This window comes from Tursiops truncatus, chromosome 2 (assembly GCF_011762595.2).
Source record: "Tursiops truncatus isolate mTurTru1 chromosome 2, mTurTru1.mat.Y, whole genome shotgun sequence".
NCBI classification, from domain to species: domain Eukaryota; kingdom Metazoa; phylum Chordata; class Mammalia; order Artiodactyla; family Delphinidae; genus Tursiops; species Tursiops truncatus.
Window position 1 is genome coordinate 144,237,633 of NC_047035.1, and position 15,019 is coordinate 144,252,651.

General features: G+C 47.9%; 2 long non-coding RNA genes across 2 annotated transcripts in view; one reads left to right on the forward strand and one right to left on the reverse strand.

Annotated features, from left to right (window-relative positions):
- Positions 1-3,484, forward strand: part of LOC109551806 (uncharacterized) — a 76,962-nt gene extending 73,478 nt beyond the window's left edge. The window contains exon 5 of the long non-coding RNA XR_012330324.1: positions 241-3,484. This is a non-coding gene — a long non-coding RNA (uncharacterized lncRNA). The remainder of the gene's footprint in view (positions 1-240) is intronic.
- Positions 3,485-5,718: 2,234 nt separating this feature from the next.
- Positions 5,719-12,305, reverse strand: LOC141278074 (uncharacterized). The gene is made up of 2 exons (XR_012330325.1): positions 11,719-12,305; positions 5,719-6,368 (listed from the first exon to the last, which is right to left on the reverse strand). It is a non-coding gene; the product is annotated as an uncharacterized lncRNA (long non-coding RNA).
- Positions 12,306-15,019: the final 2,714 nt, after the last annotated feature.

Sequence of the window (15,019 nt, forward strand, 5' to 3'; positions counted from 1 at the left end):
ATGCACAGTCCACCCTGTTCACCCACCCTGTTCCAGCTGCCCTTGCGCCACTGCGGTGGGTGAGCTGCGGAGCTGAGGCCCAGAGAGATGGGGGGGGGGGGGGGTGGAGACACAGCAGCACGTCTGGACTCAGAAGGCCGGGATGGCTTCCCCACTCCTTTATAAATGGCCCCTGAGGACCCAGGCCAGTGTCCCAATGGTATACAGTGCCTAACCAGGATTTTCTTATTGCTCTGAAAGGACCACTAAAGCCCACAGCCGAGAACAAGAGGTGGCAACTACCGCACATGTGAAGTCCAGGAACTCTCAGCGCTGGGTCGGTCACCTGGCAGCAGAGCCAACTTGGAGGTACCAGTTTGGCGACCCAGACTATTACCACCCCCAGTCCCTGGGACAGACGGGAGGACAGGAAACAAGGAAAGCAGCTGTTGAGGACATGCTGCATTTGTGAGGAGAAAGCATTCTGTCTCCCTCTTTCCTGTGAGAGTGGGAAACGGGGTGTGTTTCCTCCCCAAGGAAAAGGAGGGCAGTCCCAAGAAAACATGTAAATTGGGGAGCTGTTTTCAGAGTGAAAAGACTAGATTTGGGTCCCTGGTTAGATACCTGCTTGGTCCCCAGACTTCCTCCTCCCCGTGTGACCAGGGCCGGGAGGGACTCTCCGGAGGGACAGGGTGTAACGGGGCCACAGGCAGGAAGACAGGCCAGGGTCATCCCTTCTGACCGCCAAGAGGATGGAGAATGGATCCTGCCTAGTTGTTGCTGGTGGCCTGGCGGTGCTAGCCAGGCAAAGGGACAGCTGCTGTGGGTATGTGAAGCAAACCTCTGTCCTTCCCCATCCAGTCTGAGGGGATGTGCCAGGATGGTGGGGGCAGGGGCCCGAGGGAGCAGATCTCAGCCCGCCCCTCCCCCAAGCCAGCCTCCAGCCCTGATCCTAAACCCTTAGCGCTCTCAGTCTCACCAGCTCTGGGGGAAAAGAGAAAGAGCTTTAAATAGATGTGAGATCCACATTTTCAAGGGAACAGAGCTGAGTTCTTCCTAATTGCAAGTGACTGAACTTTCTGGAAGAAGGCTGAGCCTTCCCTGGTGGAGCCGCTACCCAGAGGGAAAGACCTTCACCATGACACAGCCAGGGCAGCTCCCAGAAAAAAATAGAGCAATGCATGTCACGTTCATACCCTGAGGAGTCGCAACTGCTCAATAAACCAGTTATGCTAATACAAACCGGTTGGCTCAGAAGCTCTCTAACACCTGGAGGCGGGAGAGTGAGGCACCAGGGACCACAGATGTGACCGGGCAGCCAAGCCAGGAGAGGTCTTGCTACCAAGGCCAGCTGGAGTCACACTGACAAGGGACAGGAACGCCAGGCTGGGGCTGGATTGGAGTCGGTTCCCACTGAGGAGGGAGGCATAGGGGCCAGTGCGCACAGATTGGCGTGACGTTCTCCTGGTGGAAGTCATATTCCAGGAAGGCTATTGACCACTCTTATGCGCCCCGGTGACCAGTCCTCGCTGTGTAGAAGCCATGGGGAAAGGCCTGGAAGTAGGGGGACATCACACATCATGGTGCCTTTGGTCCAACCACAGTCATGGCCTGTGCCCTCCTCTGAGGTCACACAGTCCCAAGGCTGTAGGGTCATTGGCTGCTTGTGACACTCTCTGTCTCCCCGGACTGAGAAAGTCTTGGGCAGGCAGGGCTCTGATTCATTTCTCTCTCCCCAGCACCCAGCGAAGACCCAGCCCATAGTAGGAACTCAGTCAGTGCTTCTTGAGTGAATGGCTGGATGAGTAATAGAATGACTGACTGGATGGATGGATGGATGGATGGATGGACGGACAGAAGGATGGATGGATGGATGGACAGATGAATGCATGAATGAACCCATTGGAAAACCCAATGTTTTCCCCTATCATGTTCCCACTATTGGAAAACCCATTGTTTTCCCCTATCTGGGGCACCCACGCCCCAGACTGAGGCCTCAGATAACAGGAGATGTCTCTGTTATGAAATGTCTGTGACCTTCAGTATGACAAACCTAATAACAGGGCTGACTAAAGCAAACTGTGCCCTCTACAATCATCACAAAAAGAGCTTCAAGTGTTCACCCTCTAGTGGCCGATTGCTAGACTGCTCTGCTGCTTAGTTTCTTTTACTGTGTTCAAGAACAGATTGGGGAGGGCTTTGTCAATTAGGGACATGAGGGGATCCATTTGGAGGCATTCCACGTTTTTGCTCCTGGAGGGAAAGATCTGGACTTTGCGCATCCTATGTCCCCATCAGGGAGCTTCTTGCCAGAACTCAAATTCACTTCCAGCAAGTGTGTATTGAGTAGCTGCTGGGGGTATAATTTATGCATTGGGTGGGGCCTTGGCGGCCTGAAATGTATTGGAAAGGCAGGGCTCGGGGGCTGGAGTCCCAGAGCAGTCTCCCCAGGCTGCAAGCCCTGAGTAATGCGGACAGGTGCCCTCCTACCTGGGCATCTACTGTGGTGCTGAGCCTGGCCTGCCTTTCACAGACCTGGTATGGTAGCTGTATGGTGGGAGCGGGGAGCAGGAAGCTCAAGGCAACCATCCTGAGTCTCTGCTCATCTGTGACATCTCCGGTATTTGTAGGTGACGGCTCTATGTGTACACGTTTGCAAAATAGAGCTTCATTGATTTTTCAAAAATTTGATATAGAAAAGTTTGACTCAAAATCCCTTCATGTTAACCCCCCCCAAAATTTCAGCAGCACAGGTGTCAAAGAAATAAAAGAAAGGACTGTTAGGTTATTTAAACATAATTTCAAATTGTGACAATCGCTCTTGATTTCGTCGTTGTTGTTGTTGTTCTTAATTGTTTATTATTTACCTGGGTGGGAAAATTGCTAATCAGTGTTTTGAGTTTAAACATCTTGATCAGAAGTTTCATATTGCCGTTTCAGAACCTGAATATTAAAAAAGAGATGCAAGCGCAAGTTTCTCATTAAGAAACTTGAGGGAATTCCCTGGTGGTCCAGTGGTTAGGACTCTGCCCTTCCACTGCGGGGAGCACGGGTTCTATCCCTGGTTGGGGAATTAAGATCCCACATGCCACGCGATGTGGGCAAAAAAGAAAAAGAAGAAAGGAAAATGAAGAAACTTGAAAATATTTTATTTATACAAATCCAATATTTAGTATTTTCTCTAATATTTTATCTTAACTATGTACTCTAAGGAAAATACAACGCTTTTTCACGTAGCCCTGCAGATGTCCTCAAATCCCCTCAGTTAACCCCCATGTGCGAGGCAAATGTTACTACGTGTGCCATGCCATGAAAGAATGTTGGAAACCACTGGGATAAAAGGCTGCCTATTCCACCTCAGAAGTACTAACATTCTTCAAATCCCTGTTAAAATTATGAAATTCTGGCATAGGCTTGGGTTTTAACAACTCAAAGCTCTTTTCACTGGAAAAATCATATCAGAGGTCAGCTGCCTGTTCCACCTCAAAGTGCTAACATTCTTCAAATCCCTGTTAAAAGTATGAAATTCTGGCATAGGCTTGGGTTTTAACAACTCAAAGCTCTTTTCGCTGGAAAATTCGTATCAGAGGTCAGGCTCTAGAAAAGTTGTAAAACTTGGCTGCCAGGATTAACATGTGGCAGATTATATTTTCCAAGGATGACTGCAACAGTATCTTCCCTCCCACGTGATCTTACTCTATGACTTTGACGTTCCTCCTATAATGAAATGGGGTCTGTGTTTCCTCCTCTTAAATCTGGATTTGTGACTACAGTAGAAGCCATGTTGTATGACTTCCAAAGCTAGTTATAGAAAGTGATACACATTCTTCCTGGCAATTTCAATACACTGGTTCTTGGAACTCAGCCACCATGCTGTGAAGAAGCCCAAGCAGCCCCCATGAGGAGGTCACGTGTAAGTGTTCCAGGTCAGTTCACAGCTGATCACCAGCACCAACTTGCCAACCACGTGAGTGAGACATCTTGAAAGGGGATCCTTTGGTCCCGGGTGGGGTCACCCCAGCTGACACTGCATGGAGTAGAGAGAAGTTATATCCACCCAGCCCTGCCTCAATGGCAGCTGTGCACAAAATAAATGATTGCTGTCATTTAAGCTACCAAATTTTACAATCAGTTATACAGAAATAGATAGCTGGCACAATGGAGAAACAAAATAATCAGCTAAAATAGGTCAGAAGAGGATAAATTAGCAATACTTATAAAAAGCTTTCAAAAATACATGTACCCTTAAATCCAACCATTCCAATTTAGGGAATTTCATCCGAAGGAACAAATTTAAAATGTGTTCTAAGATTTAGCTCTAAAAATATTCTTCCTGAATAGAATCCTAAAACAGTAAAAGGACATAGATAAAATCTAAGAAAACCTCAATAACAATGGACTTCAATTAAAGGTAATATATTGATATTGGTTCATTACTTATAACAATGTGTCGTATAATGTAAGACATTAATAATAGGAGAAATTTTGTTTGGGGGGTATGGGAACTCTGTAAAATCCTTGAAATTTTTCTGTTAGTCTAAAACTGTTCTAAAATTAAAAGTTTATTAAAAAAAAAAAAAAACAGTGAAAAGCTGGAAACAACCTAAATGTTCCTTAGAGAATTGGGTACCTCATTTATGGTACATGTAATTCTGTTGGTCCAAACCTGATCAGTCAGAATCACCTGGAGATTTTAAAGAAAAAAAAATGAGTAGTCCCTCCCCCCAGTTCCCTTGTTGGTGAATACTAAGATTGTTTCCAGTTTAGGGCTATACAAAGAGTGATGTAATATATTTCTTTAGTCATCAATTCTTAGGTATTATTGCTTTTGATCTCATAAGATCATTCCTAGAAGTAGGTTGTCCATATCAAAGGTATGCACAGTTTCAACTGCAATAATTGAATAATCATTGTGGATAATTTTCCACAAAACTTGTAGCAATTTACACACACCAGTAATGTATGACTTCCCATTTCTCCACACCCTTGGCAGCCCTGGGTGTTACTAATTTCTTAAGCTTTGTCAATGTGATGTGCAAACACTGATACCTCATTGTATCTCAATTTACATTTCTCTGATGATTAGCGAACTTGAGCAAACGCCTATGTTCCGTTTACATTTCCTCTTTTAGGAATGTCTTCTCTATGTCCTTAATTTTTTCCCCTTCTGAATTATTTATCTTTTTCTTATTATTTGGTAGGAGTTTGTTTTTTAGGGGTTTGTCTGTCATAAAAAGTTTTAGGCATTTTTTTCTCAGGCCTTCACTGGTCATCATGGCAGTCACCAACCACCTGTGGCTATATATATTTAAACCTTTTTTTTTTTTTTTTCCTTTGGCCGCCGCACACGGCATGTCGGATCTCAGTTCCTGCATCCCCTGCAGTGGAAGCATGGAGGCTCAACCACTGGACCGTCAGGGAAGTCCCTTAAACCAATTTAAATTTAATTTCATTTAAAATTCATTTCCTGAGTCACACTAGCTTCATCGCAAGGGCCCGCTTGCTGTGTATGGCTAGTGAGTACAGTATTGGACAGGGCAGGATAGAACACTTCCGCCACCAGAGAACATTCGACCAGACAGCGGTGGCTCGGACTGCCATTTCTCTTTCATCTTTTCTAGGTGTCTTTGTCTTGGCCATCCCTAATTTGAAATATTTATAGAGTTAAATCTGACAACGTTTTCTTCATGGCTATTAGGTATATATTTCTTGCTTATGAGAACCAACCCTTTCCCAAGGTTATTTTTTTTTAATTTCCATTTTTTACTTCTCATATTTTTATACTTTTTCTCATTTAGATCTTTAACACACAAAGAATTTATTTTCACATAGGGTGAGGTTGTACGTCTGGCTTTATTTTCTTCCAGATATGTAGCAGTATGATTTGTGAAGTAAGTATCAATGCAAGAGTTTGTTTTTAATGCTCAGTTGTAGAATGTCTGTGTCATCAGACTGTGATTGTTTTTATTTATTTATGGCCCCAGTGCGCAGCACGTGGGATCTTAGCTCCCCGACCAGGAATCAAACCTGTGCCCCCTGCATTGTAAACAAGGAGTCTTGACCACTGGACCACCAGAGAAGTCCCTCGTTTTTGTTTATGAATTGGGCTTTGCTCTCGTCCCTAGACAGCTCTGTCCCACTGTTGGATAGTGAACACCCAGCTGCCTTTTCATCTAGGTCTATATGGCCAATTAAAGATGGGGAAACTGAGTCCTAGGAATGGCAAGTAAGCAGCTTCAGGTGACAAGAGGAAAGATAAAGGGACAAGGATGTGGCGGTGAGATGCATTTTGAGTGCAGCCGTCTTGCAGGCTGGAGGATGTCACCGTTCCATCTCCATTTCCTGCACATCTGCCACGTGGCTCTTCCACCGCCGGTTCCCAGGCTCGGCTGCAGGGAGACAGAGATGACTTAGACCTGAAGCCCCAGTTCCCTCACCACGTTCCAGTCTCACGGGCTCCGAGACCTCCTCCCCGGCTGATACACAGGGCACTCTCAGCGACCACCCTCTGGGTGCCTGGCTGCAAAAACATGCTTGGTACCAGGAAACCGTGCATCAGATTCAAATAAAAGCGCCAGTAGGAGGCTCCCCTCGGAGGAAGAACTGGCTATGTAATTTGTAGGGCCCAGTGGAAAATGAAAGTGCAGTGTTCCTTGTTAAAAATTAAGAATTTCGGGCTTCCCTGGTGGCGCAGTGGTTGAGAGTCTGCCTGCCGATGCAGGGGACACGGGTTCGTGCCCCGGTCCAGGAAGATCCCACATTCCGCGGAGAGGCTGGGCCCGTGAGCCATGGCCACTGGGCCTGCGCGTCCGGAGCCTGTGCTCCGCAACGGGAGAGGCCACAACAGTGAGAGGCCCGCGTACCGCAAAAAAAAAAAAAAAAAAATTAAGAATTTCAAGTTGGTGACAGCGGAGGGTCTAACCAAGCCTGAGGCCTTTTTCAGCTTGGCGCTGTGGAGCCAGCCCTGCTCCTAGGGCTTACAGGCCCAGGGAACTGGGCCCCCCACCTAAGCTCCCTCCCCACTCAAATGAGGCGCTCTCATCCGCCTGGCACCAGAGCCCTGACTGCAGAGGTTGGTGGCGCCCCACTCCAGCCACTCCCAAAGCCCCAGACTGTACCCCCCAATTAGGGGCTCTGCTTTAATCCTACTAATTTATAAACTTCGGCCTCACAGTGAACCCCAGTCCCCGACCCCATCTTCACGACAGCACATCCGAGTCAAAGCCAAGGGTGTGACCCGTGGTTGTGGACACAGCCCCTTGGACCACAGCAAAATGATTGAGAAGCCAGCTCCAGCCCACAGGAAGCACAGACCCCGGGCTCTGGAATCAGGTAGACCCGGTCCAAATGCATCTGTATCACTTACCGTCTACGTAACTCTGAGACTCTGCTAGGGATGCCTAGATCTGCTCCAGGAGCTGCCACAAAGATTAAATGACGTGAGACCCAGTGCCTGGCACAGAGCAGAGGCTTATGAAGAGTCACTTTGAAGGAGAGGCCATGTAGCCAAGTGGTGAGAACTCGGCCCCTTACCAGCTGTATGACATTAAGTCACGTTCCTAAACATCTCTCTGCCTCAGTTTCCTCAGAAGTAAAATGGAGATGATTTTAATAGTACATTCCTCTTTGTGTTATTTTTAAGGATTAAACAAGGTAATTTTAGACGTAGAGAACAAATGTATGGACACCAAGGAGGAAGCGGGGGTGGGACGAATTGGGAGATTGGGACTGACACATATACACTATTGATACTATATATAAAATAGACAACTAATGAGGACCCGCTGTGTGGCACATGGAATTCTACTCAGTGCTCTGTGGTGACCTAAATGGGAAGGAACTCTAAAAAAGAGGGGATATATATATATATATATATATATATATATATATATATATATAACTGATTCACTTTGCTGTACAACAGAAACTAACACAACATTGTAAAGCAACTATACTCCAATAAAAATAAATCATTTTTTAAATTATATAAATAAATAGGTTAATGTTTGCCACTCAGGCTAGAACACTGCCTGGCACATAGCAAGAGGTATATGAGTATTTGTATTTATTAGTATTTAGTATTTATTGATGAGATAAAATAAAGAATTGTCTGCGGTCATGTAGGGTTTGGAATTGGCAGAGTTGAGGGGCAGGTCTGCTCCAGCTTTTTCACCGAGGAGCCTAAGCGGGCCCTGTGGGTTCCCTGATCCTGTGCTTGGGTCTTCTGGCCACTTAATGGACATAATCTATTTATTTATTTATTTGCGGTACGCGGGCCTCTTACTGCTGTGGCCTCTCCCGTTGCGGAGCACAGGCTCCGGACGCGCAGGCTCAGAGGCCATGGCTCACGGGCCCAGCCGCTCCGCGGCATGTGGGATCTCCCATACCTGGGCACGAACCCGCGTCCGTTGCATCGGGCAGGTGGACTCTCAACCACTGCGCCACCAGGGAAGGCCTTAATGGACCTAATGATTGGGGCCTTTGGGCTGTTGCAAGAATCAGACTTGCCTCTGGCACCAAAATGCTGATAAGCAAAATGCAAATGTTGGCTGCTGTCATGGCGATTCTATTTCTGGTTGTCAGAATCCCTGACCTCGCGAGGCCACATAAGGGGCACAGGATCCATTCAGTAACACGAACTGTTAGCCTGCCCTGTGGCTGGCATTGCGCTAAAAGCTAAATATATGGAGGTGGGCTGGAGGCCCTGCCCTCCAGAAGCTCACTTTCTCCTTTTTATGGCAGACAAACACCGGACTTATACTGGACGGAGGGGAGTGTTGCAGGAGATATAGTGGGCTGGGGGGTGGGCATGGGCCCGGGGGCCGGAAAGGCTTCCTAGCAGGGGCATATTTAACTGGAGGCCTGGCTGTGCCTCTCACTAGCTGTGTGATCTGAGCCAGGGACAGAGACCTCTGTGAGCTTTAGTTTCGTCATCTGTAAAGGAGGTAAAGAGTGAATTAAGCAAGATACTGTGCACGCAATGCATGAGTGGTAAGTAATAGATGTTGCTTCCTGCTCTCTGCTCTCCCAGCCATGAATATCAGTGAAGACAGAAATGGGAGGGGCTCCTTCCCCCAGATTCAGACCGAGCAAGTTCACCTAGAGGTTGCCATGGGGTGAGGGCTGGAGGCCGGAGGGGCCTGGGATCCGAGCTGTTTAGATCTCCAACCGGGATGAAGGGAATTTCCTGAAGCTGGCTTTGCTGTCCCTCGTTCCTTTTATGAAACACTGGCCTCTTCCTGCATCCATAAAGATGAGGACATTCTTTTGCAGGGATTTAATTTCGGGACTGCATGCCTGGCCCCTGAGAAAGCCCAGGCTTCCTCCTCCTTTTAAATCTAACCCGGGCAGCTTTGTGCGCTCCAGACAAGACCGCATTCCCCTTAATGCTCCTGGAATCGCTTACTCACACCGAAATCCGCTGCCTCAGGGCTTTTTCCAGCCAGAAATAAGCCTCCTTTTCATGGGCAATCAGGCAGCAGCCTGGAGCAGAGAGGGGGAGGGGGGCCTGCATGCCCCGTTGGGTCTCTGTAGACAGTGCTGGGCACGGGGCCCTCCCCTCTCCCTGACCCCAGGCGATGAGCCCTGGGGAGGCTCCCAAGCCTGGGGAGAAGACGTGCAGTGACAGAAAAGTTATCTACATCTGCAAAGGGGAAGCTGAGGCTGGGCGTGACCGCGGCTATGCTTGGGTCAATACCTGGGTTTAAACCGGACAGATTTCCTGAATCACCACCTAGAGTCCCCACTCTCTTATGGCTGAGGTCGCCTTCGGCACTTGCCGGGAGCTGTGTATCGTGCTGTCCCTGACTCAGTATCTGGGTGCAGGAGGTGAATACACTCAGAAGAGTGGGTCCAAAGGTGGGACACGTCCACCAAAGGCCCTCTGTTCCTCTTCTTGGGGAGGTGACACCCACGCTTGAATCTCTAAAGGTTGCGTTTGGTGGAGGACGACGGGGGCGGGGGTGCGGGGATTCACGTTGCCTCTGTGCCCAGCAGGTCTGGGAGGCTTTTCGTCAGCAAATCTTTATTGTGAGCCCACCGTGTGCCGCATATCATGCATGCCAGATGCCGGGATTCAGGGGGGAATAGGGTCCACAAAGCCCTCCAATCTCTGTAGCACGAGGGGTGGAAGGAGCATGGGCCGCGGATCTGGAAGAGGTGAACTCGGTCCCCACCCTTCCGCTTACTGGCACTGTGTCCTCAGGCAGGTGATCTATTTGGATGGCAGTGTCCTCATCTGCAAAATGTGTGTGACCCAGAAACCTGCCTCTCAGGACTCTCTAGAGGGATCAACTGACGTTCTGTAAGTGAAAATGTCCATCCGCTCTCTCGCCTGTCGCCCCATCTGTGAACTGAGGTCTGACTTCTGCCGTACGTCCAGGGTCACTCCGGGTAGTACGTGCAGTGGTTACACACCCTGCCCTCACGATCTGACGGTCCTGGGTTCACATTCTGACTCTGCCACCTACTGTGTGACCTGCTCCATGGTACTTAGCCTCTTCGGACCCTTGTATTCCCAACTGTAAACTGGAGATGATAACAGTAGTACCTAGCTCAGACTGTGGGTATGATAATTAAAGGACGTAATTCAAAAGTAAATTTAAAAATTATTAAAATTTAAAAGTAAGGGGCTTTGCACAGAGATGTTCCCCATCAGCCCTAAAGAAATGTGAGCTATACTTTTCATCATTAATATTCTTATAATCCAAAGTCTATTCCAAGGTATTTTTCTATGTTCCCATATGTATGTCTTTGGACCGGTGCAAAAAAAAAAAAAAATTGGAAACACGCTGCACAGAGTTATGAGGAACTGTGGAAACAACCCAACACCTTTGGAGAATTGACTGCAAAGCTAGATGCTCTGTTTGTATTGTTCTGCACTCAACAGTGTCTTGCCAGGTGCCCACGAGGTGCTCCCAGCATCCCATGCCATGCAGGAGGATGGGAAGTTCTCAGCCCCCTTTCTACACAGCCCCTTCACTGTCTGGCCATCCCCTAGCTGGCCTCTTTCTGTCCAAATGAGGTACTGAGTCTCTGGGCTGTGCTGTCTGCTCCTTCCAGCAGCCTCTGCCCGTCCACCCCACGGCCTCTGGAGCCGTTCTCCATACTCCTGGACCCAGAGTGGAGACCTCCAGGTGCTGAGTCCCCTCTGGTAAAAGAAGAGGGGGCCTCAGCCACCCCTTAGAGCAGGAAGGGCCTGGAGGGGACATTCACTCCGACATTGGCCCCCAGTTTCTACTGAGCTTAAAAGGAAACTGAGACATGATAAAGGTTAAAGATTTCTCTCGAGTCATAACAGGAGTCAAGGTCTCAGCCAGGGCTAGAAGACGGGCCATCGGACGACCAGATTATAGCTATAGATTGGGTCACCTGGGCACAGCTACAGTGCCGTGCCTGGACTGGTTAAATCAGAATCTCTGCAAGTGGGACCCAGGCATCGATGTCTAGCACCCAAGGCTGTACAGCACTGCGTTAGAGCAAAGAGACCCCCATGTGAACACTAAAGGCCTTGGTTCACATTCTACTCACGCCCAAACCATATGCCGGAGATTCTGATGTAATTGACAACGCATCAGGATCATTAAAGACTCCCAGATGATCCCAACGTGCAGCTACATTTGGGAACCACTGTTTTAATGTAGCATCTTAATGTAACTTTAAGACTCTACTCTTTAAGGAAGATCATAATACTTCATTGTAGCCAAAAAAACAAACAAACAAGCAAACAAAAAACCGTACCTGTTCAGTCGAGATGCGATCCACTGCCTGTTAATCTGTATTCACCTCCCAGGAAATAGAAGGACTTGTAGTTAAGGGAATATTAATCCCGATTTTGTCTTTCCAAGTAGGTGCAGTTAGACTCGCTTGCGTGTCACTCGATTAAATCATTCGCCAATTCAACAGAGATTTATTGTTTGTTTTAGTATAAGCAAAGTTTAAAGGATAATTCTGAATCAACAACATAATAAATAACCATCTTTAATATAACAGAAAGAAGATAAATTTAGTTAGTACCATGAAATGTCCTGTGTTAACATATGGTCCTTATAAGTTGAGTTTAGTGAGTGTTTGTCATTTGTTGAGGGAAATGTCTGGGATGGGACTTTCTCACGAATCAGATGGAAATTCCTGCTCTTTTTTTTTTTTTTTTCTAAAGTAAGATTGCCTAAAATTCCAAAGCCTTTTAGCCTCTTTATTACCTCCCAACTATGATGAGGAAGCCTCAGGAATAAGCACCCCAAACACTCCACCACTGTTCTCACGGGGGAGACCCTAAATGCAGTCACAGAGAGCACGTTTTGAATAAGGCAAGTGAAGACCCCCCCCCCCCCGAGAACAAAACCCCAAGGCTGCTCCAGCATCCTCCGGCAGGGAGCACAGCCCAGGGCCCCCGATGCCGCATGGTCCTCCTTCCTCCTCCTAGGATCCGCTGCTGCCCTTGGGCATCCAAGCAGGAGCAGCAGGTCTCCCCAACACGCAGGTGACCCTCGGGGCTTCTGGAAGCTGTGAGTGTCAATCACCTACTCTTATCAGTTCTCCGTCCAACATTTAGAGTTACAAAGCTGGCTGGAAAAGTGATAAGGGGATGTGACTGGCTGGCAACGACATTCTGATGAAGTTTTGAGGGACGGGAAGAAAACTGACTTGATCTCTGTGCCCTGCTGCTTGGCTCCGGCCTCTCCCCAAGTCTCTCCTTTTGACATTTGGCAAGGCTTTTCTGTTTCTGCACACTCAAATGGAGACATGCAGCCCTGGATCTCTATAGAAAGTCATGGATTCTTTGCATTTTTCAAAAAAAAAAATTAAATGTTTAAAAGTTAAATTTTAAAATGAATAAATAAACCAAAGTTAGCAAAGTCTTTACCCAACAGCTCTTGCAGGTCTGAGGCAGGGCACCCGGCATGTTCTCCTCCTCCTGGTCTCTGGGTCTAAGCTCACACCCACATGCCATTCATAAAGTCCCTACTCTGAGTCTCCTCCTCCTGCCAGGATTGGTCCTCCAGAGGTGCTGGCCCCAGGCCAGGACCCATCAGCTGCAAATCTGCTCGAGCTGGATGTGTCCACTGTGCTGTGTGGCCTTGATGGGATGAGGCTAGGGTGGGGTTCGGGTCTAACGGTGAGCTCTGCTGCACCCACGCTCACTGGCCCATCGTGTCAGATTCTTCCCTCTTGACGGTTGACCATCCCCACTGATCCGTACACAGACTCTTTGGAAACCAAACACTACTGACATGGCTTCGATTGTGGAGAGGTTAACATGTTTCTCTATGTCAGGATGAAACCAAGAATAAGAGCCAGCTTTCAGGAATGGGTTTCTACAGAGCAGTGCATTGTGGGAAGTATTGCATTGTATAAAGATCGTCAACTTGGATCCCAACTGCCTGCCACCCACTTCCTGGTTGTGTGACCTTCAGCAAATGACTGAATCTCTGAGCCTTGGTACCTGATCTCTGAAACAGCTAGTACCACCTAACTCCCAGGATTGCTGTGAGAGTTCAATGAGAAGAGGGATGGAAAGTGTGTATGCTTAAATTTAGGTTCAAATCCCATGTCAGGCGCTTCCTGGTGACAGAGCCTTCAGCAGGTCTCTTAAACTCTCTAAATTTTAGCTTCTTCTTTTGCAAAGTGGGGATTCTAATAGCTCCCTCAAAGGGTTGTTCTGAGGATTAAAATAGATATATGGTACAAGGGTAAGAGCATGGCCCTTGTAGTTCATTGGCCTGGATTTCAATCCTGACTTTGTCAGTTACTGGCTCTGTGTAAGTCACCCAGCCTCTCAGAGCCTCACTTTGCACATCTGCAGAATGGCTGTGACTCTCCTGACAGTCCTACCTCAGGGCTGTAGTAAAGGTTAAAAAAAACCCTAAGCACAGAGAATTCAACAGAAGTGCAGCTGATATCATTCACGAGATAACACAATCACCGACAGTGACCTTGACGCAGGAGATGCCCACCAGGCGGCAGCTATACCTTTCCATGGGATTCACTTGCATGGGGCTTTTTCATTACCATTCGATTCATCCCACAGGCATTGATGAGACCCTTTATTGCCAGGGATGGCTCGAGCCATTGGATGGAGGAGGAGATTCAGTCTCTGAGCTCAAGGAAATGAGAACCCAGGGCTGATACTGACCCACATGCTGAAGAGGGCCATTCGCTCTGTCTGGGGGAGACTGAGAAAAGTGACTTTTGACCTCTGCCTAGGAGCAGAGAAGCGGGAATGGATTGAAAGGTGAAGGGAGCAGCTTGTGAAGGTAGGAAGGTGTGAAGCAAGGACTTGGTTGGGGACCAGCAAAAAGCCCACTGTGAGGTGATGGTGTAAAATGAGGCTGGAGGTATAAGATTGGGGTCAATCACAACACCTTGAACATCCGGTTAATTAGTTTGAGTCCTACCTGGCAGGCAACAGGAAGCTCTGGAGTTCTGAGGAAAGTCACATCTGATTCAAGGAAATAAGGGCCAAAGGTTTGGAAAGAGAAGGGCTGCAGAGGGTGGGAAGAGTTGGAATTAACACAGTGGCAGTCGCAATGGTGTCCTTTAATTTTAAACTTAGCACGTTCTTTAAATAACTATATCGTGAAAGTAATGGTACTTAAATTTGGATAACGCCTACAGTAGGTAGGTGCTGCTGGATTCAGCTCATCTTCATATAGTATTTCATTTCATCCTCTCAACAACCCTGAGCAGTGTGTATCTGGGGTGGGCTCCGCCCTTCCTGGGGGCAGCAAGGGTCATGGGAAGCTATCAAGGCAACAGAATGTCAAACTCAGAAAACTCTCCCAGGAGAACGAACTCCATTCCAAGGACCCTTCCAGCTGGCAAAGCCACCAAGTGGAAAAGGGGTGACAGTCACAGGGCAACCCTTGTATTATTTACACAGGTCACGGCTATGCCAGAAGGAGAGACCCCAGGCATACGCCATGTGCAGGACAGGACACCCATGGGCTGCAGGCTCAGGACAGACCTTTGATTGTCCACCCAAGCTTTGCTCCATTGATCTTATCCCCTCAGCTCCCCAACTCACTCGAGTCGATCTTCC